At 45.0% G+C, this 27,045-nt stretch overlaps 1 protein-coding gene across 20 annotated transcripts in view; it reads right to left on the reverse strand.

Moving 5' to 3' along the window:
* Positions 1-27,045, reverse strand: part of DTNA (dystrobrevin alpha) — a 218,686-nt gene that overhangs the window by 140,022 nt on the left and 51,619 nt on the right. The window contains exon 2 of one of the 20 annotated variants that reach the window (XM_082752991.1): positions 25,370-25,443. The exons of the other annotated variants lie outside the window; for them this stretch is intronic. The gene's annotated coding sequence lies outside the window, so the exon portion shown is untranslated. The remainder of the gene's footprint in view (positions 1-25,369; positions 25,444-27,045) is intronic. 20 annotated transcript variants of the gene reach the window in all.

Raw genomic sequence — 27,045 nt, forward strand, 5'->3', positions numbered from 1 at the left:
TGCTCATTGTGCAAGCCCAAATAACCGGACATAAAGGCCAAGCTGGAGACAAGGGCACTTTCTTCCTCTCCCTAACTCACTCGTACGGTATGAAAGCTTTCAAACCTTGCTTTCCCAGACATGAAAAGGAAAAAGCAGCTGCTAACACAGGCTGTTATTCTGGAGGCTGTTAATAGAAATCAGGAAGAAATGTATAGGTCTCGCTGCTTCTCATGCACAATTGTTGGGATGCAGTCGAATAACTGAGCAATAAATCAAGTGAGCCAAAAGTCTAAACATCCTGCCGGCTCCCTAAGGCAACCGCGCCGGCTTTCATCCTTGTGGTTAATAGAGCTTAACCCTCGCCCAAATGACATGAAGGCATAATCTCCTGGTGGAAGGCAAGGGTTTTCCAGGCAACTCACCCAGGTGCGTGCTATGACCACTAGTTACATATACAATGGGGCAGGGGGTGAGGGGACTCTTTCTTGTTTATTTTGTCAGCTTGAAAAAAATATTTACTAGAACAATAAACACGGCCCTGAAATTGTTGTTTTGGACCTTTAAACTATGGGGTTTTGTAGTAATTTCCAGTGTCTCATTGTGACTTCCAATCCACCCACCTCAACAGCAATATGGTAAGACGTGAACCAACAGCCCGAGCCGTCTCACCCATCACAGCCCTTCGGATTGCACTTCTAAACCAAGCAGCTGCAAAGCCTGTGGGAAAATCTTTGTTTACCAACATTTGTATTTGTTTCTTCTCAGATGCTCTGTGTTGCTTTGGCTTCCGACTACCTCAGTACCTCAAACTACCAGCAAGCAGCACTTGCTGATGTTTTTCAAGACCAGGCTTCCCCTTGCCCCAGCCCCCCGGGCTCTGCAGAAATACCCTTCAGAGATGTGTTACCATGTTCTTGCTGCTTCCACCAAGCCTGCAGAGTTATACTGATCGTTATTCACTTTACAATCTAACTAAAACTGATTCTTCTCCCCAAACACCCTGCATTTGGCTGCAGTGCTTACTGAGTCCATGCACACCGAGAGACGAGCAGACCCCGTTCTTTACCCACGCCAGTCTAAACGCAGTCATTTTACTGACTTGGCTGCTGGGTGTTTCTGTACAGCAGGACCAAGCTAACTGGCTGCTGATTTCCAAGGCAGGTTTTCTAAAGAAAACATAAGTCAGACTAAACCCACCTGTGCTTATTAGTGACAACTTTCTTAGGATAAACCTCTTATAAATGAAGGATGCAGAGAGAAAAACAGACCACTTATACACTGCAGATTTGTGCATCACAAGGACAGCAGTGCTGAGACACACTGACTTCTGTGTAATGCTGAAGATTAGACTCATAGAATAACGTAGAATCACAGAAGGATTAGGCACGTAAGCATTAGCATGCTTTTATTACGGCCAAAAGTCTTAAAATTATATGGGAGGTCACATGTTTCATTGCTGGTTTTACGACCCAGGAAAAAATGAATGGAAAGCCTTCCTTTTTTTTTTTTTTTTAATCCATTTGATAATTCTGGCTTGCAGACCTTCCTCCTGTGATGCTGAAGGACTTCTGAAGGGATCCCACAGCAGCTGTCCGTGCTGAGCTGCTGTGGAAGCTGGTGGGAAGGCCCCACTCGTCGCACTGTCACCCGGGCTCCTGGTTCTTCTCTCCCCTGCCCTCACCTCTCCCAGGCAGGTGCAGGAAATCCTTCTTCAAAACACGTGGCTTCGAGCAACTCCAGGTCTCAACAACCAGGTGGACTGCGGAAACTTCCAACCCACACAAGGGTTTTTATTGTAAATGAAATACTTCCTCTCCCACAAAATCAAGACAAGGCCCCCTCCCACCCAGCTTGTTTGTTCTAGGCAATAGTTTAGGCATTGGAAACTTCACAGAATCACAGAATCACAGAATTTTCTAGGTTGGAAGAGACCTCAAGGTCATCGAGTCCAACCTCCAACCTAACGCTAACAGCCCTCCACTAAACCATATCCCTAAGCTCTACATCTAAGCGTCTTTTGAAGACTTCCAGGGATGGTGACTCCACCACTTCCCTGGGCAGCCTGTTCCAATGCCTCACAACCCTTTCAGTGAAGAAGTTCTTCCTAACATCTAACCTAAAACTCCCCTGGCGCAACTTAAACCCATTCCCCCTCGTCCTGTCACCAGGCACGTGGGAGAACAGGCCAACCCCCACCTCGCTACAGCCTCCCTTGAGGTACCTAAAAAGAGCGATAAGGTCGCCCCTGAGCCTCCTCTTCTCCAGGCTGAACAAGCCCAGCTCCCTCAGCCGCTCCTCGTAGGACTTGTTCTCCAGGCCCCTCACCAGCTTCGTTGCCCTTCTCTGTACAAACTTGTTCAGTTTCTTTTTATTTTGCAGGGGGAGAACATGGAGAGAAAAGGGGCACTCACAGCCCGGACCAACAGGCCTGGCTTAGGGGATGAAGCCTGGGGGGATGTTTGCAGTCTGACCACACACCGACGCTGTTACATGTGGAGACCTCACCACTGCCTCAGGGAAGTCCTCAAGCCATGGATGGCTGTGCTGGGAATACATCTTGACCTAGCGTCAGCATATTTCACCTACCTACCTTTTGTACTTGTTGGATCCACGTGCAGCACCCCAGAGCGTTTTGCAAGCCCTTATGCTCACGAAGGGTGCACCCCCTCTGGCAGTAGGTCTGGCGCAGGAGCTTCCTGGCAGCCAGACACGTCAATGAGCCAGCCCGGGCAGCTGCGAGGACAGCAACCCCTGGCACGAGCTAGGGAACGGGGCCGGTGCCGAGAAGGGATGTGCTGCGGCACAGGGCAGCTTTTCTCCCCGCTTTTCACACTGACATCTGTCTCGGGATGCTCCCTCGGCTGCTGGTGACCGTCACACGCCCCGAGCAGACGCTGCAGGCTGTTCAGCCTGACAGATTTCCCCGTGGACTAGAAAAACAAATCCCTTCTTTCCCCTTGCCAAGTGACTTCTTATTTTCTTTGTTTTAAAACAAGAAGGAATTCCTGTTCTTCCACTGAATAAGATACCTGGTATTCGGCAGCGACGTGCTTGTTGTGGGGGAAGCAGCAAGGAAGGGCTCGGTGTGGGCTTACTGTGCTCAGCACAAATCAAATTAGGAAGGATGCCTCTGCAGAAGCTGTGCACAGTGCAGCCAACGCTTTTACATATTACCGTGTGTTTTCCAGGGAGGTTGTGTCTATTGTGGCTGCTAGGAGGTCCATCAGCTAAGGTATGAAATCAGGATTATTTTTAGAAAAACACCGGCTGCTGGAGGAGGCAGCATGCGATCAGAAATGCAAAAGCCATTCTTGGCTACAGATCTGGTCTCCTCGGGGCTTAAAGGATATGGCTGTAACAAGGCCTTTTTGTGCACAAAAACAGGAAGAAATCTGGCTCAGCCTACAGACTTATTTTCCATGGCACTCTCCTCTTCTCCTTCTATGGTCCAGTGTGATACTCCGTTCAGTGAGCAGCTAATGCGCTGCTCCCTTTGTTTCAGAAGCCAAGACTCAAGCCATGTTCATTTTTAAAACCAATTTGCAATTTTTAGGCACCACTTGGTGGACATCCTAGCAGTTCTGCCTTGCGGTCTCAAAGCAGCTTTTTCACAAGGAAAAATTTCTCATAATCCTTTGATAGAGAAATCCTCCTCACCTAATTACTAAGAGTTGCATCCTGAGAGGGTCTCTGCTGTGTGATCCCGCCCACACAAACAGGAAAAAAAATAGAGTGAGCTAGTGAGCCTGGCAATTACACACTGCCAGTAAAAGCCTACGGTCCCTCAACCACTTCTGAATGCCCCGGGGAAGTCGTTCCCAAAAGCCCTTCTTGCTGCCCACCCAGGAGACAGCGGGCTAACATTTAACTTGAAAACAATGCACCAAGACCTGGTCCCTGCTCCTAGAAAAAGGCTGAATGGATTATAAACTGTGTGGCTTGTGAACTAATTTCAGACACCAAAAGACTGAATTTTCTGTCACAAAAACTTCCTATTTCCGTCATACAGAGAAGTGAGCTTTCAGGGGTACCTCAGAAGGCTAATTTGCACCAGATTTCTTTTATAAGGCTGGTTCGGGCAAACATTTTAGACAGCCCACCCAACTGGTTCCTAAGCCTTCCCAAATCTGAACCTGTATAGTGGCCACGTGTAAAAAGATTTGGTCACTGCCTGCCCACCGGAGCTTGGAGTCCATTCCAATTTCCATCCCTTGCTCTGCTACTGGTTAAGCCATCAAAGACTCCTCTTTTTCTGGCACAAATGCTCCTTTCAAAGCTAAACTTGGACATCCTATCTAGACTACACAGGCCCGGCAGCTTCAAGGGGGACTGCTATCCCTCTTAGCAGTCTGGGATGCCACACCATTCAGATGTCCTGAACAGCCACAGACTCAGCCTTCCTCACCACAAAGCGACTTCAGGTTTGGAAATATGTCCCATGGCAGCTTTTTTATCTTCACTTTGAAAATCCTGTTTTCAGGCTCTTTCTCTTTGCTGGTCTGGCTCAACAATTCAATTGCAACACGTGGAGAAAGGCAAACCCTAAGGAAAATGCAGCCCAAGCACTAAATTTGTAAGTTACAAGCCAGTACCAAATTGCAAAAGGAAGCAAACTGGAAAACAGTGCAGAATCAAATATAATGTGCTTGCTGTTTCTCTCAAATACTTTTTTTTCTGCATTAGCTGAAGTTTTAGTGGCCATATATATAAAGGCAGAGTAATTCACTACTATGTGTTAGACAAATCCTGTTTAAGCTTAAAGCTCCTCCAAGTGTCAGGACGTGCTGAAGTCAGACAGCCTTTAGGAGGCTTTTTCAGTAGGTAAGTTAGAAAGTGGGTAAACAATACCATTTTTTACGCGAGTCTTTACAGTTCACACTGAGATGTCCCCACGGATGTCTCTAATGCCAAAGGTATGAAATATTACCTGCAGCCAACTTGACAAGCGTTTTTCTTCCAGAACTTTGCCTTCAAGCCCACAATTCTCAGCAACAGCCAGGAGCATGACTCTTTAAAAATGGGAAGTGGATGGCACCTGCCGCTTTTAATTCTCTTTTAATCTTTCCTGAGCTGCTACGGTTACTTAATTCCCCTCCTCAGCATTATCAATTGATTATAATAATAATAATAATTATTATTATTATGTAATTATTTCTTCTTGTCTGAATGGTGGAAGGTGACAGCCACGTCACAGTGCTACAGCAGCCCTGGTGATGCGGTGGCCATGTCGCAGGGAGCAGAACATTGGTGGTGGCCCATGTCACAACGGGGTGGGTGGCATGTTGGCCCGGGAGGGGTGTCTCCTGGCCATCAGGGACACATGAAACAGATGGACCCAAAGACCAGGACCTCCATCGCTCAACCAGAGTGGTGCAGCTTTCTGCAAAGACATTGCTGGGCTGCACATGTGCCATTTGTGCTATTCTGTGAGCTGCTTATGCAGCTTTTTGCAGTTAGCTTTATTTTTTACTAATGTAAACAGTATTATGAACAAATGGTATTATGATAACTTTTACTTCTACCTGCAGAAGTGGAACTTGAGGTATATTCACCTGATTTCAACAAATCTTGAAGACTGCACTTTAAGAAGGATTCAGGGGAAATATTTTGGTATAAATTATGTGTTCTCCTTCCTGACAACACCTGAAAATAGATCTCTGAGGGGGAGTGAAAACTGGGGTGTCTCATAAAGATGTAGCCTCCAGACTTTTGTTAGTTCCGTCTTTCATTCTGGTTTTAACCTACACAGTCCTAGGTTTACCCTAACTACATTTCCCAATCCCTTATCTAAAATTAAAACTGCTGTTACCTAACCATATGTACGGCTTCTGTGTGCAGCTTGGCAGTTTTTAAAGAAATCCTGTCACACATCCACTATAGTCTCTGATTCCACAAAAACCTTCTGGGAAATGTCATTTGGGACACCAATAATTGCTATAATAATTTATTTTAGTAAGGGTAGCAAGAAGAAAAAAAGTCAGTAACAGCATTTCCCTACTCTGGTTCCCACGATCAAAGCAGAAGCAAGTGTGGGGCGAGTCCTGTGTCTGTTTTGTTCGCTTCCTTTGCGAGCTGGGTCCTGGAGAACACGAACACAGTGGGCAAGCAGAGGGCACGTGAAGCTTGGCAGGCAGTGGGCCCATGGGCAGCAGGAGTACCAAGTGCTCAGATAATGACCCAAAACTTGGTAGTGCCTCAATGTGTCAAGTCACCCAGCACAGAGCAGCCCAAACCTAGGGCTGAGAATAGGATTGCTGTGTTCAGGTACTGACAACGCCCTTACCTCATCTGTTAAGCCGCATCTCTACCATTTCCCCACGACACATGCCTAGATGGAAAATTCCAATAAGTTAGTTTAGATGGTGATTTTGTTTCTGCCTGCTTGAAGAAGACATACAAGAGCATGCAGCAAGCATTAAATCAAGAGGTTTCCTTGCTTTTAGACCTTGTGTGTTCTCTGCACCGTCTGTAGAGCTGTGTTCACTCGTCCTTGCTTTGCTCGTGACTTTTAAAAACAATTTGGTTTACAACAGAACGACGCAAAGAGCTGATAAGTTGCCACTTTACCATTAACTTCTGATTTTATGAAGGTTACTTTTGATTCCCACCGCTCCTGTACACAGAGATCCTCTCGCATTATCAGAAGTACTGCATGCTCCCTGAGTGCCCCTTTGCTTTGCCCTTTGGCAGGCGAGATGCCCTAAAATAATCCGATGGACGGAAACACAATTGCTTTTACAAGCACAATACTTCATTATGTATTTGTTTTGAAAACAGTTTCCAGAGCCTACGGTATGTCAGCAAAAGCCAAAGAAAGAATGTTGATGGTGCTGCAAGGTCAGCCGCTCAGCGCCTGTAGGCAGCAGTGCTGGCACGCCGTCAAGTTATCGCCATGGCAAACATGGCAGCTGGCGGGCAATGATTCAGCTCTCTGACAATACCCCGGCTCCGGCTGAATGTGAAGATGAGTTACTCATACTCCCTCACACACGCACGCACGCTGCCTTGGGAGTTTCTTAATGTCTGCTTGTGTTGTTCCAAACGGGCACAGGGTGCAAGAAGGGATAAAAGCAGCATGCTTAGGGCTGACGAACCAGAGCAAGCTCCTTCTCCTCAAATGCATATGCTGTGCACATACACCCACATGCCTATACAGACACGCACATGCAAATGCACACCTCCTGCAGACTGTATTACAAACAAGCCTGTCCTTAAGCAGTAGAAATTGTGAAACCTGATTCTCAAAAGACTTCCTTCCTTTGCATATAATTCCCAGCTCTCTGTAATTGCTTTTAATGCCCCTTGCAAATATCCCTGTACTGCTTACAGGCCATGCATAAAGTGCAAGTCCTCCATCTGGCAGGGTTTTGGGAAGGCTGCAGAGCTGCTCTGTAATGTACAAATTTCACTTGATTTTTTTTTTTTTTTTATTGGGATGTTTCATTATGAATTCATGACTTTTGTTTAATTTTGAAGGTCTACGAGGACGATTTAAAATAAACAGGAATGAAAAGATGGCTTGAGATAAACTACCTCCAACAAACACTTGAGGGTTGTTAGGAGACAATGCCTGCAGCTAGCTCTGAAAAGTCTTTTTCCAAGCTAAAGCAAGCTATAAACTTTGCTTTGCTATACAAGGTGCTTTGTTCCCAGTTTTGATATATAAAAAAAAGAGCTTTTGTATCTGGGTGTGCACTGCAGCCATGCCCTCACTCCATGTTAGGGCAAGAACTGCGTGCACATCAGCTCCCTCGTCTGCCTGCCTTGGCCTGCACCCAGCAGCCTGCAGCTTTTCCAGAGGAAGGGAAACCAGGCGTGGGGAGCTCCTGTGCATCCTAACCTGGCCCCTGTAGCACCCTGTGGGGAAGGGAAACTCCAGCCCTGATTTACATCCTCCTCCAGGGGAAATAAACCAGCATTTCTGCATGAGTAGGTTCTTCCCTACAAAAGCTACGTGGGGTGGCTGCTCACCTGTAGGGTGGTGCATGAAGAAGGGCCAGGACCAGGACTTGCAGTGTGGTGGGCAAGCCCACGCCAGCAAGGCACACAGGCCGCAGAGGAGGCTGTGCTGCTTTCTTGTCCACAGAAATTTTCCCAAGTAAGGATTTTTTCCTTTGAAGCAGAACTGTGAACTGACCAGGCAGTCCCTGGGGAGTGTAGGTCCACCCCCCCTCTCAAGCTCTGCAGTGGGTACACAGCCTGAAGGATACAGAAGCCTGGCTGCTTAGAAAACAGCAGCACTAATAGGCATTTCCTAGAAGTCTCTAATGGGTAGTGCAGGAAGTCTACTCATTTTCTGAAGGATTCAAAACATCAAAAAATACAGTAAGTCTTTTGAAACACAAGGTTTTCTTTCTGGAAAGACCTGGGTCTTGGGATGCTTCAGAGCTCTCGAGAGACTGGATGAAATCACAGTCTGATGATGACAAGCATCTACAAGTATCTATTCAACTGACCAGATATGGAAAGCTGAAATTTGGCACTTCTGCACCAACAGTTTTGTGTGGCTCCCTGTACATCCTTGGCAATCAGAGGTCACTCAGCCGTGCCTTGGCCGCCTTACTCATTCTTTACCCTTCGGTGGTTTTGGTGTTTGGGAACGGAACAGGCTGGAGACAAGCACTTGGCAGCCAGGCCCAGGGCCTGCCTCACCACGCCATGCCTTCATCCCATCCTCCATCCCATCCACCTCCCCAGCCAGGCCTGCACCTCCCCGTGCTGGTCCCACAGCAGCAGGCGCAGGAAGGTCTGAGGGTTTTGGACGGCCACACGAGGAGAGGTGGGAAGCCAAGCCCGCTTCCACGTTGGGCTGTTTTTCCTGAGGAGAGCTTATTGCTGAAAAAAGTAACTCAAAAAGACACTCGTCCAGAGAGTATTAGTGGGAAATGAAAGACAGGAGCCGTGTTCCAGCGTGTGTGATCACGCATGATTACAGAGAGGAAAGATAAAGTTACTTTCACCGAGCACAAGGGCCGCTGTCAGAGCTGGAGGAAATGGGGACTCATTAGCCCATTAGGGGACTACATAAAAGGCACAAGAGAAGTAAGGCCGGCAGTGTTTTCGAAATGAGAACGCACATATGGATGCAGGAGTCTAATTTTAATCTTCCACGTATGAAATCCTTGGCCCGGCTCCCAATCTCTTCCGAGCAGAGCACTCGTGCAGGATTCCCTTTCTTGGCAGGTGCGCGGCCTGCTCCCGCTCCTCCTCTGCGGGGCCCGAGCAAACCCTCCAGCTCCTTCTCCAGGGCACAGCAGATGCCCGGAGCAGGGGCTCGCCGTGCACCAGAGTAGCCCTGGTCCCCCTCTGGCAGAGAAAATGGGCCTCAACCAGCTGCCTCTGCTTCAACCTCCACAGATTTGCCTCCTGCTGCCACCCCTGCCCCTCAGGCTGGGGGGAAGCCGCCTTCATGGAGGTTCTCCTGTTGTCCTCAAAACAAACACAGCCCCTGCCATACCCAGAGGAAAAGATATTACAGATGACGAGGAATTACACTGCCCAGATGCAGAGTTTCTCCTTCTGTTAGCACTAGGAATCATCCCGAAGATGGGTAGAAATGTATTTTCGAAAAATTAATAATCGCTGACTTCCTGCTTTATTTTTACCACGCGCTTAGCAGGTCGTCCTACCCACTCAGCAAGATCACAGCTCTCGTTTCATTGCTGCTGGCACTGTGCTGCTACTTTACAGGAGAGCAAAGTGAGGAAAATAAAAGCAGTCTCGCAGGAAGGTTAAAGATGCATCAGAAGTGCTCGTTGACCCACGAGTGTGACTATTGACCAGCAACATCTTGCAAGCCCATTCATTACCCAGCTGCTGGAAAATGGAGTGTAATAAATAATTCACTGATTTTCGGTAACCTAAAGAACGAGCGATGGTATCAAACTTCAGAGAAGAAGGAAGAGAGAAGAAGGAAGACTTTTTCAGCACTAACTACGAATTAATAGTTTATCCCATCTCTGCTTAGAGAAGAAGTCACAGCAATACTATTAAGATCCTGGACAAAAATATTCCTTTAGAAAAATTTAAGTAAACAAACTATATATAACTTAACGGGAGCCAAAATCAAAGCAAATGGCACCACAAGCAACTCTGCAATAAAAATTTGAAAATGCTTATGACTTCCTGAGAGCAAAATGCAGCCGGCCATAGCCTGTGAATCACAAATCGCTGCCAGCAGCAGAAAGTATTTTAACACTCTGCTGCTTTTGGAGTTTGGAATCAGTTCTACTTAAGATTTTACAGCAAAAAAACAATTTCAATAATATCTCTTTGTGAAAATAAATTTTCAGAGGCAGGCAAGACTTGGGTTAACTAGCTCCAAGACTGCAGATCCTGCCTTAGTGAGAACATTTTCAGAGATGAGACATAAAGGAACATTAAATAACTCTTCCCTTGCAAGCTAAAAATAAAACACGTGAATGCCTGCTTCCTTTCAAGATGCTAAAACAAGCCTTCCAACAGTTACTTGAGACAGGGTTTCACTGGTTCATGCTACAACACATCATTCCCTCTCATTTATTTTCTGTCCTTGGCAACTGTTACAGAAAATGCAAAAAAAGACTGGCCTAGGTACTGGGCCCCTGTGGAAAAACATGATACCTTCGGGCACTGGGACAGGCTCTCCAGGGCAGTGCTCATGGCACCGAGCCTGTTGGAGTTCAAGAAGCGTTTGGACAATGCTCTCAGACACAGGGTCTGGTTTTGGGGTGGTCCTGTGTGGAGCCAGGAGCTGGACTCGATGATCCTTGTGGGTCCCCTCCAGCTCAGGATATTCTCTGGTTCCATGATTCTCTGACTCCTAACTCTACAAATAACTTGCCACGCTGTCGCTCAGCCCCGCAAGCTCCATGGGGCTCTGGGGGCGCTGACGGGGCAGGCAGCAGCTCCAGAGAAGCGGTGAGAAGCCTTCTGTGGTTGGATGCCAGTCAGAGACTACTTTGGTAAGATTGCCTATTTTTTCCTTTAACAGTATTCTATCAACAGGAAAGGCTAAATTAAAAACAAACAAACAAACAACTCTTAGCTGTATTTTTCAAAAATGTCACATTTTTCAAGTTAACCAGTTAATTCCACTTTTCACTCTGAATATGCAGCTAACCTGGCCCATTGCATCCCAAAGACCGAGTATGTAAGCGCATGTAAAGCTGTGCCAGAAACCTAAATCTAACAGCCTTTGTGCTAGCCTGTAATCCTTTAAAACTGATGTGGGAAACTAATAAATATCTTCTACTTAGAGGAATTTGAGGAAGAAATAATATTTCCAGCAAATGCATCTTCTGTAGGCAGAGTTAATTACCTGGACAGAGTAAAGCATGTACCTAAGTGTTTACAAGACCATTGTGGAGAGCAAGAGAAAAATGAAATAACTTACAGTGCTATGGGTACCCATAATGTTACAGGTACAGAGACAAACAAAGTGCACTACTTTAAAAATTAAAAATTTCCCCTGGTAGTTTTCAGGATAGTCCCATGACCTTCACGGGAAACTAGATTTCCCTCCAAATCATATAACTGCTAGTCATTAGTACACCCAGTGGTGTCCCATCTGGGGCTAAACGTACACTGGAAATGGAAAGAAATGATGAAGAAGTCTAAGAATCAATTGAGCTTCACCAAAACCCTAAATGCAGTTCATGGCCCCAAATCATTTACTCTTCAAGGGTTAATTAACTACTTTCTTAGAGAATATGAAGTTCTTTATAAAAAAAAGACATTCCCAGACCTCCAAAACAATTAACTTGTACAATTCTGTTGGGGATAGAAGCAGAAATAACCTTTCCTATCACAGTGAAGATATCAATGAGAAGAATATCTACACGTTCTTCCAGTTTCAGCTCTTATTCTTTGGGGGGAAGGGTCCCCACACATTTGTCCTTAAAACAATTAGGCATATTAGCTAATGATCACAGTGCTGTTACAAATGAAACACTAAAGATACCAACAAGGTAGGTGCTCAAAAATTTCATGACATGAGAAAAGCAAAAAGCAACTACATCAGTTGAACATGTTAGTAATGATGGTCAGCCAGATGAAGTTGTGGAAGAGTTTGTTAATGTCTAGCAAAGCCTGGCAATCAGATGTAGGTAGTTCAGACTTCCAGAACAAAAGCAGCCCATGTAATTCTCCAGTGACTCTCAGGTTCAATACACAAGCAGAACAGGTGTGACCTGGTGAGTTGGTTACTAGCTGTGGTCATCAGAGACAAAACTTAGCAAGATAATCCCTATCGAAGGGCATCAGGTACAGCAGGAAAACCAGACTCTTCCCTCTAGACCTTCTACTTAAAACAAACAAACAAGGGCCAGAAATAACATTCCAGAGGAAATGTCTTTTTTTCTAAGCTATTTCTTAAAGAAAGCAGAAGGTGCTACTTCATTTCCTAGGGCCCAAAAGGATTTTCCCTACAGTGAATATGACTCGTTAAAACCACCCTCTGGGCTGCTGGGTGATGTCCAGGTTTCCCACTACCAGGTAACCCACATGGCCACACACCGTGGTCTGGGAGCGCAGATCCAAGGTTTCCTATGGAGACAACTCTGCCATGCACGTCTGGAGTGGGACTGAAGAGGGGTATTGATTTTTAATCAACCTTCATGGCACGTATATACAGTGCAAAAACAGAGTCATCCAACCTTGGTAGTTAGTGTTCAAGTGGCATCTATCGGGGGAACTGGAGCAGTCTCATGAAGGCAGCAACTGAATCGCAGAGGGGCTTCAGGCTGGAAGGGACCTCCAGAGGCCCTCTGCTCTCACTCCCTGCTCAAGCAGGGCCACCTAGAGCTGCTTGCCCAGACCATGGGTGTCCTAACCAGGAACTGCTCAGCTCTTTCTAGCACGATAGTTAATACTACATCTAAAGATTGATTTCGTTGCAAACTTTAAAAGCAGGGAATTTGTAAATGCTGATAAATAAAGAAAAAGAAGAGCAGAACTGAACTCCAGAGTTTAGATTTTAGTAAAACTGTTTGACAGTGCTATATAGTTCTGCTATGTGGATATGCATGAATGCAACAAAAATCTGAAACATGAACACTGTTTAAAAAAATATGTTGTTATTGAAGTTAAAAAAAACAGTTGAACCACAAAGAACCCAGGAACCAGGGCAGTCTATTTAGAGCGTTAACCACATTTTGTTTACTGCTTAGGATGAATTCATCATGCAAACGGTCCAAAGTGCGATGCTGGCAGGCTGCGAACGTCCTCTGAAACGCGGAGGCCAGATACATTCTACATCCATATTAGGCTGTGGATCAAGTCCCGAGCTGGTTTCAGCCCTTCTGCTTTGCCTGCGACTTGAAAAATCCAGCGATGGCATTTGACGTGCAGCATCACCACTATCAAAACATCTCAGAAGGCATTTGATCACACTATACTAGTACCAGCTATAGGAGCATGAAACTACGAATGCTAAACTGGAAGCAAAAGGTCCCATGTTAAAAGACTTGAGGAGGACATGGGGAGGGACTCTTGTCTCTAAGGAAAATGAAAATGTCTGCAAATTAAACAAGAAATGTTAGCCCAAAGTATAAGTCTAATATATATGTCAAATCAAATTTTTGATTTATACTACGGAAACTACAGGACTAGCCTGCTTACTCAGCACAGAATATATTTCTAAGAAAAGAAATAAATCCACCTCCCTAAAAATGTCACCATGTTTACTGTTATTACTAGACTGCAGAGTGTTCATCAGTTTCAGCTGGCCTACGCAGAAGTGTTTTGTTTTTGTTTTTTTTCCCCATGCCTCCAGATAGTGTGAATAACCTTAGTGAATCAGGTAGAAAGAGCAAGATGGGTGGTTCTACCACATTTAGGCTTTCCCATGATGGTATTGTTATGATTATATTTAAATGCAGCTACATTAGCAAGTTGGGCAATTAGCAAACACTTAGATCTTCACGTACCAGGTAGAAGTGGAGAGATATGAACTTTGTGCACTTCATTTTAAGAGTTTGTGTGGAATTAATTATCTGCCAAGTTTTGTGACCATGAACAAAGTTTTCTTTAAAGCCATGACTTGGGAAAACCTTCTTCTGTGAAGGAATCAGAGCTGTGTAATACCAGTCCTGCAGTTGACCTCCTGACTCTGATTGCTCTCATACCTACATACAAAAGCATCCCAATACAATTTGAATCAATTTGGAGTGAAGCTGACACTCCCTGGAAGCTCGGTATAATTATGAAATCAAATTTCCCCATCTAAATTGATTATCTATTTGCACATGTGCACAGTAACATCATCATGTAAGGTGCACTGAGGTTATCAATGCAAATACTTCTTTATCCACAACAGAAAATAAAATCCCAGATATAGATGAGTTAGGAAAAAAATAACACCAGAAATCAGTGCATGGTTTACTCCTCAATCCAAAGGGGTCTTCATCTGACAGAGCAGAAATTAGGAAGCAAACACCTTTTAAAGTGGGCCTCACCATGATGTAATATCTTTGCATGCAAAAGCAAAGAATAAGTATCAGCAGCAATATACATGTTGGGTTTTAACTAAGAAATAATGCCCTGAGAACAGAATGCACAAGGCTGTCTGAAAAATGTTTCAGGCAGGCTAAAAACAAGCAGGGCATCAGTGATGCACGGCAGCACACTGACTACAGCGCGCGAGGCCCAGCAGACAAACTTTTCTGTATCCAACGTTGAGATTTCCCCACAAATATTTTCATTGGTTTTCAAAGCAAATGTGTGGTGTCTCTTGAACAACCCTGCTGCTAGCAAGATCCTGCCCAACAAAAGACAACCAGCCGAGCCGGGCTCTGGCACTTCCCAGGGAAGACTTGGTCCAACTGAACTCGGGAGCTGCTAGGGAGGCAGCTTGCCCAGAGTTATTGAATAATCTGTTACAGCCTGCAACAGGGTTCATAACAGATGTCGTCAAACACGCCGGCGAGTGGCAGGAACCAAATCCCTGCTTTTTCTTTATTTGGTTCTACCTCCCTGATAAGACCATGCCTGTACCAGTGAGTGAAACTGGGTTGCCTACACCACTGAAGCATTACAGCAGCCTCTGGAGTGTTTGTAGGTCCTAAACAACTGTCTTTCTTCCAGAGAGCTGCTGGGCACAGTTTGGGAGTTTGCACAGGCCAGAGACATCGCCAACAGGCTGCCTGCTTGTGGGCACCCACACGTGCCAGAGGCGTCTCTGTGGCATGTGCCCTAGAACAGACATAGCCTCAGGGGCCCGGTTGGTGAGCTATTAGAAACAGCGAGCTCTTTACCTCTTCGGCTAGATGTGTTAATCTGGATGCCAGAGCTCTTTCCAAAGTGATGCAAAACTAACACGCTGCAGAGAAAAGGTCACGTTTCAAAATCAGCCTTTTCTCTTCCAAGTGATAATAATAACAGTAATAATAATAAATTCCAGACCAGCTGATTTATCTGAAAGATTTGCCACTTCCCTTGCACTCTGGAATGCATGCCCTCCATAACCAGCAGTGAGACGCCTGACAGAGGTTGCCTAGACCTAAAATTACTTTGATAAGGATCATATCCTTTAAACTCGCTGTTTCCGTGCTAATTCTTTAAAAATGAAATGCACTCTAAGATGCTCTCAGCGGCCAGAAACTGACCCCATCAGGGCAAACTGACCAACCTGTCTAGCAGTGACCATATGCTGGGAGCAAGAAGCAAAGAGCATCCCTGCCCAAGGAATTGTCATCCTCTAGGATATGAACAAAAAAACCAAAACCCTTTGGCAAGAGTAGACAATGGGTAAAGAACACCTAAAAAGTTGTTGTGCCTCACAAAAGGTGCTTCAGTTTTAAAAGTTTCCCTAAGAACCCGTATTTTAAGTTCAAGTATTCTAAAATCCAGATCGAGGTTATTAAATGAACACAGGTGATACTGAGGCAGGAAAAATCCAGACAGAGTATGAGAACACAGATGCTCTCCAAACAACTTGCTTGTGTTCCCAAGTGTAGGACTGACAGTGCCAAACCCTTCTCGCTAGAAAGGAAAACCTCAGACAAGATCGTATTTTTCAGAGCAGTACTTTCGGTATATGCTGTGCTGCCTATTAGGTGACGACATGCGCAATGGCACTTTTACTGAATGAGACTACCTATTTCCCTGTTCGGTGCCTACAACAGAACCGTTTTTCTGTTCTGCTATGCAAGGCGTGAGTTCACGGGACCAGAGGAGTATCTCATGGTATCACGTGTCCTGTGAACCACCAACTTCATCTGAGCGCAGGAGTTTCAATTCCCTGAGCACCCAGCCAGAGGCAAAGTTTCATCTCCACAGCTTTGCTTAATGTTAGCAGTGAGACCACTTGAGCTGACATCCTAAACCCATTTCCCAGCTGATCCATCTAAATGACTTTGATGTTTAAGTCAGAGCGCAACTGCCACAGATGTTACTAGCGACTACACAGCCAAGATTTTAAACTTCTTTGGAATGTAGGCTGTTTTTTTTTTTTTTTCTCATTTATCCTTTCTTTCCACACCATTTGCACACAGAACCCTGAATTTTGCTGGCAAAACAGCATTCAAGTGCCTTTTCAGGCCTCTCTGGCTTCCTACGCGCTGCTGGGGCCGTGGGCAGAGCACCTGGGCCGCGGCGCGGGGCTGGCAGGGCCGGCGTCCCCCTGGCAGCTGTGGAGCCTTCCACAACCTTCGTCCCTGTGTCAGCTGCCGACACATGGGGTTGTGTAGGCTTGTGCCCATGGCTACATCAGTTTTGGGGTGAGCCCCGGCCCCACAGAGCAGAGCAGAGGGCTGGCACGCAGCCGGGCCTGCAGAGCAGTGACTGCCTCACACACGGCAGCAGCACGAGCCCGCATGGCTCCTCTCTGCACATCAGGGTATGAAAGCCCAGAGAATATTTAACAATGACTGAGTTCAGCACAACTTTCTGTACACCTCACTGTGTCGCTATACCAACACCTGTGGTTTAATGCACAAATTACAGGGTACATAAATACATTTACTGCTCCTCTGAAGGAGTCAGGAAGGCAACCTTTACCTGGAGTAAATTGTTGCTATGTGAGATTTCTTCTTTTTACTTGTTTCCAAATATGTATTTGCCCACACTGGGAAAATATGCTTTGCAATAACAAAAGGCCATGCCTTTAATAAACCACCTAACTATGGATTTTTGTTGAGTTCTTCTTTTGATGAACTATTTTATAAATTTGAAACTACTGGTGGAAGTAGTGTCACTGGGACATATCCATCCCTCTCCATGCTCTTTATGCCTGGGCCAGAAAATTTCTCACTGAGCAGTCAAGAGGCATGAAGTCCAGTGAGGGGAAAGGTAGGAGAGGAAAGCACTAAAAATCTCCTGAAAGAGATCACAAAAAAATCCCCAAGCTATTTTATTTCAGTGACCGGGGGATGGGATGTTGATTTGTGTCACGCATCTCTTCAAGACACCACCACTGAAGAGATGAAGTTTGTTTGTCCTTTCAAGAGGTACAGGTTGGCTTTGTAAAAAACACTGCTTCTTGCAAACTTTGCCTCTTACCTATCCTTACACCACTGGAGCAGTAGCAGTGAGTCTGAAAGCAAGGAAGGACTACATGAATAAGATCTTTTCAGTGGAAAATGATCTCACAGTGTTATAAACTGCAAAGTTATTTTTCACAATAAAGAGTTTATTTAGGCAGACATAAGAGGATTGGGGGATCAATAGAAGAACGTATCCCAGAGTATTACGTAGCCCAGAAAAAAAAATATTAACTCTTTGCTCCTCCCATCATGCAACTTTCACATTGTTCTCAAGCAAACCTATTCACGTGGATAAAATACAGTAAGCACGGGGCATTTAATAAACGAAATAACATTCATCTGACCACAGTGAGCAAAACAGAAATTCAATCAAAGGCCTTTTCTGAACAGAGATTGCTAAAAGAGTACAAAAAATAAATACAGAGCAGATATGTACTCCTAACAACGCACACAATGATGACAGGAGGATTATTTTCTACTCAATACCGGCCAATATTCTGTAACCAAGGTTTCAAATTGCTCATGTATTTATTTTTGTTGTGTTTTGCCTTTTTCCCCTTTGAGATCTATTTAACCAGTGCTTGGCGGTATGGTAGAAACCCAGACGTTTGAAAAGCACTTCTTCATAAACCAATACAGCTCTGAACATCAGCCACTTTCCCACTCTGAGACTGTGCTGGCAGAGCACAGGAATGACCCCTCGCCCTGCTCTGCTTGCTGTGCCCTATCCTGCCCAACAGCTGCTCCCTGCTAGCTTTTGTGGTCCTTGTGCGTGTGACACCTGCCTCACAGGGCAGCACGTGAAGCCGGAAAGCACTTTGAGATCCTGGATTAAAATGTGTTTTGAATGCAGAGCAGTGTAGCTTCAACAGAGTGCCTTTCTGCCACCTTCATTCAACTAAATGAAGAGTAATGCTGCATTGTATACAGAATTAGTCCAGAGGAATTAGGCAACAAGAACATTACATGCTTGGTTCAGCAGTCTCAGCATTTAAGAGATGGGAGGTGCCAAAAGTCAGGTTGTCTGTTGCACTGCAGCATCACCCTCTGTGTGTAAGACATAGAGATGCAGTCTTCAGCTCCTCAGTACACGCTTGTTTTCACAACCACCTCCTCATTCAGCGCACCGCTCTGCTGTCAACCAGATAACGCAGGTTGAGATATCTTCAACTAGACATCTTCTGGTTGAGAAGCTCTGTGTCTGCCTAAGCTGTGTGAAGACAAATGCAGCACAAAGCCTGCCAGGTGCTCAAAGACTCACAAATGATTCGGGTGCCAGGAGAAGGCACAGAGGCTCTCCAGCACATGCAGAGGAGAAGGATCCATCAAAGTTCTTCACCTGGAGCCAATTCTTGCCACGTGTGAGCTGCTCTGGAAATTTTTCCCCTTGAGGGTTAATAATAAAGGCCAAACACAGGCAAATTTGCACAGGGACAAACAACAGAAACGCTCCTCACGCAAAGGTCATGGGGTCTACTGAAGTTTATATCCCTGCTACAAGGTACGAGAATACTAAGGCATACCAATGATAATATCTGAAGTTCTCTTTTAACACGAAAAAAAAAACCACACACACAAAAAAAAACAACAACAAAAACCAAACCCAACTTATTTTTATGCTAGCCTTGTTCTCAATCTTACTGAATCACTTGAGCTGAAATATTCCAAAAATACTCAGGCTGAGGAAAACAGCTGCCCTGAAAATTTTCATCTCAAATGTTAAAAGTTTCAAAAATACCCTGAAAAACAGGGTACTATAATGGGAGCTGCTGGGCAACCTTCCTAATTGGCAGTGCTACCAACCTATTACATCGTTAGGACTTTATGTGTTTTGCTTATCACAGGCTATATTATCAACTACTCTCCAGTGAACTGATAAGAAGCAGAAAAATAAAGAGAGAAGGGAATCTAAAAGGCAGCAGAGCTGCCAGCTGAACTTGCGTGAGTCCAGAAAAATTGTTTTGTGGCCAGTCTGGGCAGTGACAGACAGGGAAGGAGAGTTTCTCTATCTGCCATGTCCTTTCAAAGTTATACAAAACACGTGCACACGCACATCATCCTGATACAGAGGGTTTTTGCAACGTGAATAGACTTTACCTCTCCCAAGGTCATGTGCCTGATGCCCACAGCTAGCCAGATTGCCGCCTAGACGTGAGTGGAGCCATACAGGCTGCTGAGATAAAATTATCACAGTCATATTTCTGCAGATGAAAAAGAAATCTGAGATGTGGGCCCGTATTAGATACAAGAAAGAGGATACCCAGACAAGTAGCACACAATTCTATTTGTGTGCCAAACGGAAATCTGGAGCAGGCTTTAAACAAAATGACCTTCAGAGAAAAAAGAGGAAAACAAAACCCTCTTCCAAGGCAGCAGAGGAGCATTTCCAGAGTCACACAATGACTCCATGGTCAGCATCGTGCCTCAGGTCTATCTGTGGGACCACCAGGAATGATCAGCACCGAGGTCTCCTCTTCTAATTCACCAGGTGAATTTAAAATGTTTATGCAGCGACAGCCGTAGGGCACAAAAGATCACACCTAGAAGTCAAATTCTGAGCCTATCCTTTGCAGTTCTCACAATGACACAAAGTGAAGACTGGTGGAAGTATAACAGCCTGACCTTTAAAATTGCCGCTAACTCTAAAATTAAAAATTACAAACAGCTTGAAATGTGTTATACACGTAGACTGGCTCAACGTGATTGTGTGTGTATGTGAGCTATAAAAAAAAGTTTTAGAATTTTTAAGTGTCCGTTGTATAATAAATAGTGGGTATTACAGATTTTTTTTTGTATCTTTAGTCCAGGCATGGAAAGACTGGATTTAGAAGTGCAGTAATGTATTTAACTTCATGGGGTCATAAAGTTAGGCCATAAAGTTTTCCTGTCAGGTCAGGAGAACTCCTGGAACACCACAAATTCTTTACTTCGTGATGAATTGCAGACAGATAGAGCTGTCATGTGGAAGATGATAATGTGAATGTCTTACTCAATAATCATTCTCATATAGGATGTTGCTTTTAAACCTGTAAGTGGGACTTTACACCTCTTACCTTTAATAATGTGCGATCCCATCTTCGGACTGCCTGTCACACTAACGTGAAGTGACACTTCTTTACCAAGGGTTCAAAGTTTATTTTACCTTCCATGCTGCTCTGGACAGGTGAATGAATAGGACTGTCAATTTTGTAATAACTAGTTGAGTTTTCCTTGTAATAAGATTTCCAGTGGAGATTACTTTCCAAGCAATTCTACCTGTCAATTTTCTACAGGGTCAGAAAAACTACTGCTGTTCTGGATCACAAATTGTATATGACAGCACAAAACAATGATAAATTACAAGTACAATATTTGATAAGTAAAAGACAAAAGATAAGGAGTCTACTTATATAGTAGATAACCAGGTTGCTAGTAGCAGAGTCTGGCACTGAAAGCAAACCAGTACAGACTTGGTAAAGAGAGTTACGCTGTTAACAGTGTGATTTCCATGTAGGCTTCCCATGGACTTCATTCAGAGTTACAGCTGCTCAGCATCTCCAAAAATCTGACAAAAACAGTAATACTGCATTCACAGCTCTGGAACGTGTACATGTGCAATGCACCCCCTACCACTATTGCATTTCTGGAGCATGAAAAGGGGTTACTTAACGAGTGAAAAATGAATGAATTTATGAATGAATGGGCATCCTTTCCCAAAAAGCCATCAGGACAGAGGGCAGCTGAGTGGCAGAAAGGTGTTTTCTTTTTTCCTCAACCCCTCAGACAGTCTGATCTCCTCTGGGGTTTAACTCATGAGGCAGACTAAAGCACAGAGCAATCCTGGGGTGCCTTCACTTTGCTCTCCACCAAAGGCCACCTCCTCTCCCTGTCCCACCAGCACACACCGGCAGTTTATTCAAGAGTGCTGCTGGCCCGATGAAAAGGGGGTATGCAATTCCTCTCCTGTCACTCCTTGATCAGAGAAGCTGTGAAGGGCATGCATGTGCAGTGCCTTGCTCTCTGGAGGGGTGAGAAAAAAGGGAGAAACAGAGGAGTCACTCCAGATCTATCTGGAAGCACGGAGCACAAACCATCTGGATTTCTCGCCACAGAATGAGGCCCAGGATGACTATGAGAGCCAAAGAAAACTTGGCTTAAACTGTAAAGCTCTCATGGCATCGTATTCGCTAGTGGGAGGATGGTTTTAGCTAAGTTTCACTAGACAAATCCCAATAGTAAAACTCAGATTTAAACATGCCTGTCATTCTAAATCCTGCTACAGGAATCACAACTGCTCTGTTTTCCTGTAGGAAGAGAGGAAGGGATTTAGGTTAGAACCAACTATTCATTACACAGACTCTTCTTCCAAAGAGAACTGCAGTATCTTTTACCCAAACTTTAGCACTCTAAATAAAAGATTTCCAAGTGTTAAATCTGCTCTCTCCTGCTGCTTTTGCCACTTGCTGAAGTATTTGGAAAACCCCAGTCTTTATTTAAAAGCCAAACTATCAGGAGTGGCTATTAACACCCCAAACCACCCCTCTTTTCCGATTTTTTGCCTAAACCAATAAAGGAATTTAAAGTGACCCAGGCTGTAACCTTCATTCTACTAATGCAGAGCTTCAGCATAACCGCAGCCCTGCAGCAGGTCCTTTCCCTTGCCCTGTCACCACCCCAAACCCATGGAGCTGAGGGTGACAAGCCCAGGAAAGCAGGTTTCTTAGCAATAAAAATAAACCCCAATTTCTCCGCTTCCTCCCTGAGCTGCCCAGGTACAAGGCAGCTCGAACTTGCTTTCAGCCCCACCAGTTGCCCAAATGCTGTGCATCATCACAGGGCACTGTGCAGGGCTGAGCTCTGCAGCTTATGGCTGGCCGTGGAGCACGTCCCACCAGCACGGGGAAGGGACAGAGGAAGGAACTGAAGAACAATTCAAAACAAGGCTGCTTGAAGCTTTCTACATTCCTTCCTTTTTCTTTTATCAGTGACATTTAGAAATATGTCAGCCTGAAGCCAACCGAGGGGTAACGCCTTGCTGAGGAATGATAGCTCACTCGGCTTATCAGAGCTGAGTTCATCCGAGAAATCTCCTTACAGTGACCACAGATCCTGCACTGGCAGTGTGTCTAAGCAAGCAATCCCCTTACCCATGAGTAAAAAGGTTCCCTTAAAGAGAGAAGCTTGTAGGTATGGGACCAAAATACACCATCCATACGCGTACGGAGACTAAAACATGCATTTATCACACATACATCAATACTCACGCTCCAGGTAACTTCACCTGGAGTCACCCGAACTTGTCTATTTCCTTTTCAAACCTGTGACAAGAGCGTGATGATGGAAAGTTATGAAAGTTAAAGAAAAAAGAGAGGTTCAAAAGCCCACAAGCATCTTCACTGAAAAGGCTTTTCACATCTTTGTACTCAATGTACTGTATTAAAAAAAATAAATCAGTTTAATAGCTGACTCCTTATACATGATTAATGTATTGTATTGCACGTAAGTGCTCTCCTGTTTCTAGGAACATCCAGTTGGGTAATACTCTCATTTGTGACTCATATGCATGTTCTCTTATAATTACAGTCAAATAACAGTTTGTGGGGAAGTGGTTTTTAAAGGTATGTCGGGCGCTACAGGAGAAGATCAAAGCAAAATAAAACTTACATGGAAGCAAAAATCATGCATGAGTAGCAACAGCATGAGCTTCAACAATGGCCTGAATAAACAGATGTAATTCCAAACAGGGTGGACTGAATTTTTCATCATAGTAATTAATCGCGGAAGTCTACATTCAAATGAAAAGGCTGAGAAGATCATCCCGCACGTACCACCACAATCACTGCTTCAAAAATACATACATATACGTGCCTGGGTTCCCACAGGCAGGGAGATGCTCACCACAAGAAGTGAGCACAGATCTTTACCCGTTGTGTTTGGGATCCCACAGATACAGCAGCCACACAAGTGAAAACAACCTCGGTGAGCAGAGGAGTGACCGGAGTGGCTGGAATGACCTCATCCCCAAGAAGCAGAAAAGAACTGCAAAATGGGCTGGATATGGCACATCAGGATCTAGCCACCTGTTGCTTTGCTTGAGTGAGGGAGGACATTGAGGCAGCGGCTGGGGACGGTGTTTTGCCTGGCTGCCTGAAACGAACAGAAATACTCTGTAGGCATGCGGCAGGCAGAGCTCGGACCAGCCTCGCAGCAGGTCACCCACAGGGTCCCTGCTCCTGCTGCCCCTGCAGCCTGCTGGGCATTCCAGGTTGCACCCAACAGCGCTGCAAACCACAAAGCAAAGGGGTTTCCAGCTTGGCCATCTGCATTTTGAACCTCTGTGTTCAGCAGCAGGGTTTTGGCATTTATCTTGGTGAAAGCAAATCGCAAGTGCAGCGATCGACCAGTGAGCAGCAGTCTTTGTGGCATTACTCAGTCACCCGGAGTCCTCACACATCTCACAGGTTAGCTCATTGCTTCTCAAATACCAGACAGAAATAAAAACTGAACAGCCCAAGTCTGACTTAAACAACTGAGGCAATGAGCACAGAACAAAGCATGCCAGAAGGAAGTTCAGAACAAAAGAGATGCAGCGAATAACATATTGTACCTGTACAAAATTTATTTTTCAGTAACTGTATTGACATGCAATGCTTTGAAGGCGATATCCTAATATCACAGTGCTCCTTTAGTGTAGAGCTACAAGGATCCTGTTTTGCTGATATAAACTACAGGAAAGAAAAATTATTGGGACTCAAACTGCTCTGAGAATTCTGTATATCCCCTTTTTTTCAGGAATACTAACATGCAGTGCAATGTGAGAGAAGAAACAAAAATAGCCAACAAAGGAGAATGTCTTTCTTCATTACCAGGTGAACAGATAACTCCATGACTTGTCTTCAAATATTTCAAAAGTGTCAGTGCAAGGGAGTGACAGGTGTTAAAGACACTTCCTACCTTCCTCAATAGCATCAACTGTCCGACTGAAGAAAGAAAACCTTTATTTTCTTCCTGGTATTTATTTTCCTTCCACTTAATGGTCTTCTGTGGGATGTAGTGACACTTTAAAGGGAAGCATTCAACAGGCTGGAAGCTCTAGACAGCTGAAGGAGCAGGACTGCTGGCAGCACTTGCAAGAAGTACCTGCTGTGGTGGTCACAGGCAGGCTGGGGGATGCCCACGCCACTGTGGGATGGCAGGTAGGGCATGGCAGGGCACGGTGTCTCTGCCTGCACCCCAGAAGTCTGGTCTCACCCATCCCCAGTGTGGTCAGCAGGATCTCTCCACATGCTATGTGACTCCAGGGCTGCCAGGGCTTACACAGTAAAAACAGTGAAACTTTACTGCTGAGACAACAGCCAGTGCAAAGCACTACCAGGAAAACCCCAAGGAACAGCCACCTCCAACAACAACAGAGAATTCAGGGTGCACAAAACACGTCTGCACTGTTAACAACCTTGTGTGAATGACTTTAGAGCTCTTATCTGCCTCTACCCTCTGTGTAGTACTAGCAAAAGGTTTGAGAAGCACTCCAAACATCCACGTCTGACCTTAAGAAGCTAAAAACCTTAACAGAAATTGCACAAAGAATTTTGTTTCTTTCATAAGCTTCAGAAACACATTCTTTGAAATCCCCAGTGCTCTTCTGTCAAACAATGTAAAGGTGAATAAATGAAGCAAAGAGCAAAAGTATTACGGGGGCAGATCCTTCTCGGCCTTTCCTTGCATTGTACAGCCCTTCACATCTATAGCATAAGTTCAAAGCTTGAATAAAAACTCTGTCACTGTCTGACAAAGACTTTGCACTCACATTGTATCAAAAAGCACCCATTCACATTTTCAATATTTTTTTTTCCTCTCCAAGAAAGTTCTCAAATGTAAATCATGTGTCCCAAAGCCACTGCCAGTACCTGACAGCTTCCCACAGAAGACAGTTAGCTGCACCCTACCCGTGGACATGATGCTCCTCCGACTGCTTGCTCTGTTCCCTGCTTCCTCCGCCTCAGGGCCCTCAGATCAGATCCTGCCCCAGAGAAAAAGCAGAGTCAAAAGCTTGGGATACTCGGGGTCTAGTCCTGGAGCCAGGCTGTGGGAGGATCAAGGAGTACTGGGCTGAAGCAGCGAGGAAGGGAGACGTATCAAAACGCGCCATCACTCAGCCATCACGCACAGGTAACTGAGAGCATCTCAATTTGAAAACACTGGTCACCATCTGGTGATGAAACTAGGAAACACCAAGGGAGTTACAGCAAGCTTGTGCGTTTCAGGTATTTTACTTATGAAACCCATCGTCATCTGACTTCATGCTGCGGTGTCTTGCCCAGTTTAGCTGTTTAGAACAATTTATATTAGCTTTCTTTCTCCTCCTTTTCAATTGCAATTTTCAATTTTTCAATTTTCAATTGCTGATTTTGCCTTTCTAAGAGACAATCACACGTGCTTGCACACGTAATCCTCTAATTCAGAATATTTCTAACATGAAAGGAAGTTATGTGCAGAAGAGAGCAGCTGAGACCTACCAAGTTGTGTCACTCCTAATAACAGACATTGAAGACAGACATTGTATGTTAAACATGACTAATAAAGAGTTAAAAAAAAAAAAAAAAGCAGGATCTGCTCTCTGCCTGCTTCACAGCTCTGGTGTGTGCATTTATGAATCCTGGGACAGCAGCAAAATTAGGCCTGGCTGGCCATTATGAATGAATAATTTCCTAACGTGGCAAGATATTTTTCATATGTAACGGCTTTAAACAGCCGAAATGCTCTGCTTCTAATTATTTTTGCTACACATGAAATATTTGAGGAAAATGTCTAAGATACCTTTAATTTGTTTAATTACCAGCCGGCTCCTGCTGCGACTTACTAAGCCACTACGGCAGTGACTAATGCTTCTGACAATACCAAATTAGCAAAAGCACCTTGTGGAGGAATGTGACCTGAGTGGCCTGAAAAGGGCTAGCTGCAGGTGTTTATTTTCAAATAAAGATGGTTTATCAAGACAACAAGCTATAGACATCACGAGCTGGAAGCTGTGGGGTAAGAGGGAAGCTGAGGGGCGCAGCCAGCACAGAGCCCTGTGCCGGGCCTGGCCTGGGGCTGTGTCCCCACTGCTCCTTGTGACATCCATCCCCAGCTCTGCAGGCTGCCCAGGCACCCATCTGGAGAAGCAGGAGCACTTGGGATCTCCCTCAGGCGTCTCTTTGTGCCCCATGGGCGCTCCTGGGCCTACATCTGGCCTGCAGGGACGGAGGGGCTCGGAGATGGAGGGCCTTTGCATCTGGGAACCAGGAGAATGAAGGTGATGGAAATGTGCTTGCCAGTAAAAGGCTCCTCTGCACAGTTCCAGGCACAACACTTTTCCCCTCACCTCCGAGTATAGGCCCTTTTTTTCCCCCAAATCCAAGCACCTTCTGCTGAATTGACAGGGTTAATTGTATAGCTCGGACAGGAACTTATACTTCTTAGCACTAAGTGTGTGAAATAATGTTACGTGCCTTGCCAAATCCTCCTGGAGTGGTTAGAAAAGACAGTCCTCTCCTGTGCTGCTGCACTCTAAAATTGCTGAACAAACCTATTCTGCTGTAATGGGAAGGGACACGTTTTCTTCCCTGCTGTAAGTAGGTCA

Source organism: Aythya marila (assembly GCF_965140915.1).
Source record: "Aythya marila genome assembly, chromosome: 2".
Taxonomy (NCBI): Eukaryota; Metazoa; Chordata; class Aves; order Anseriformes; family Anatidae; genus Aythya; species Aythya marila.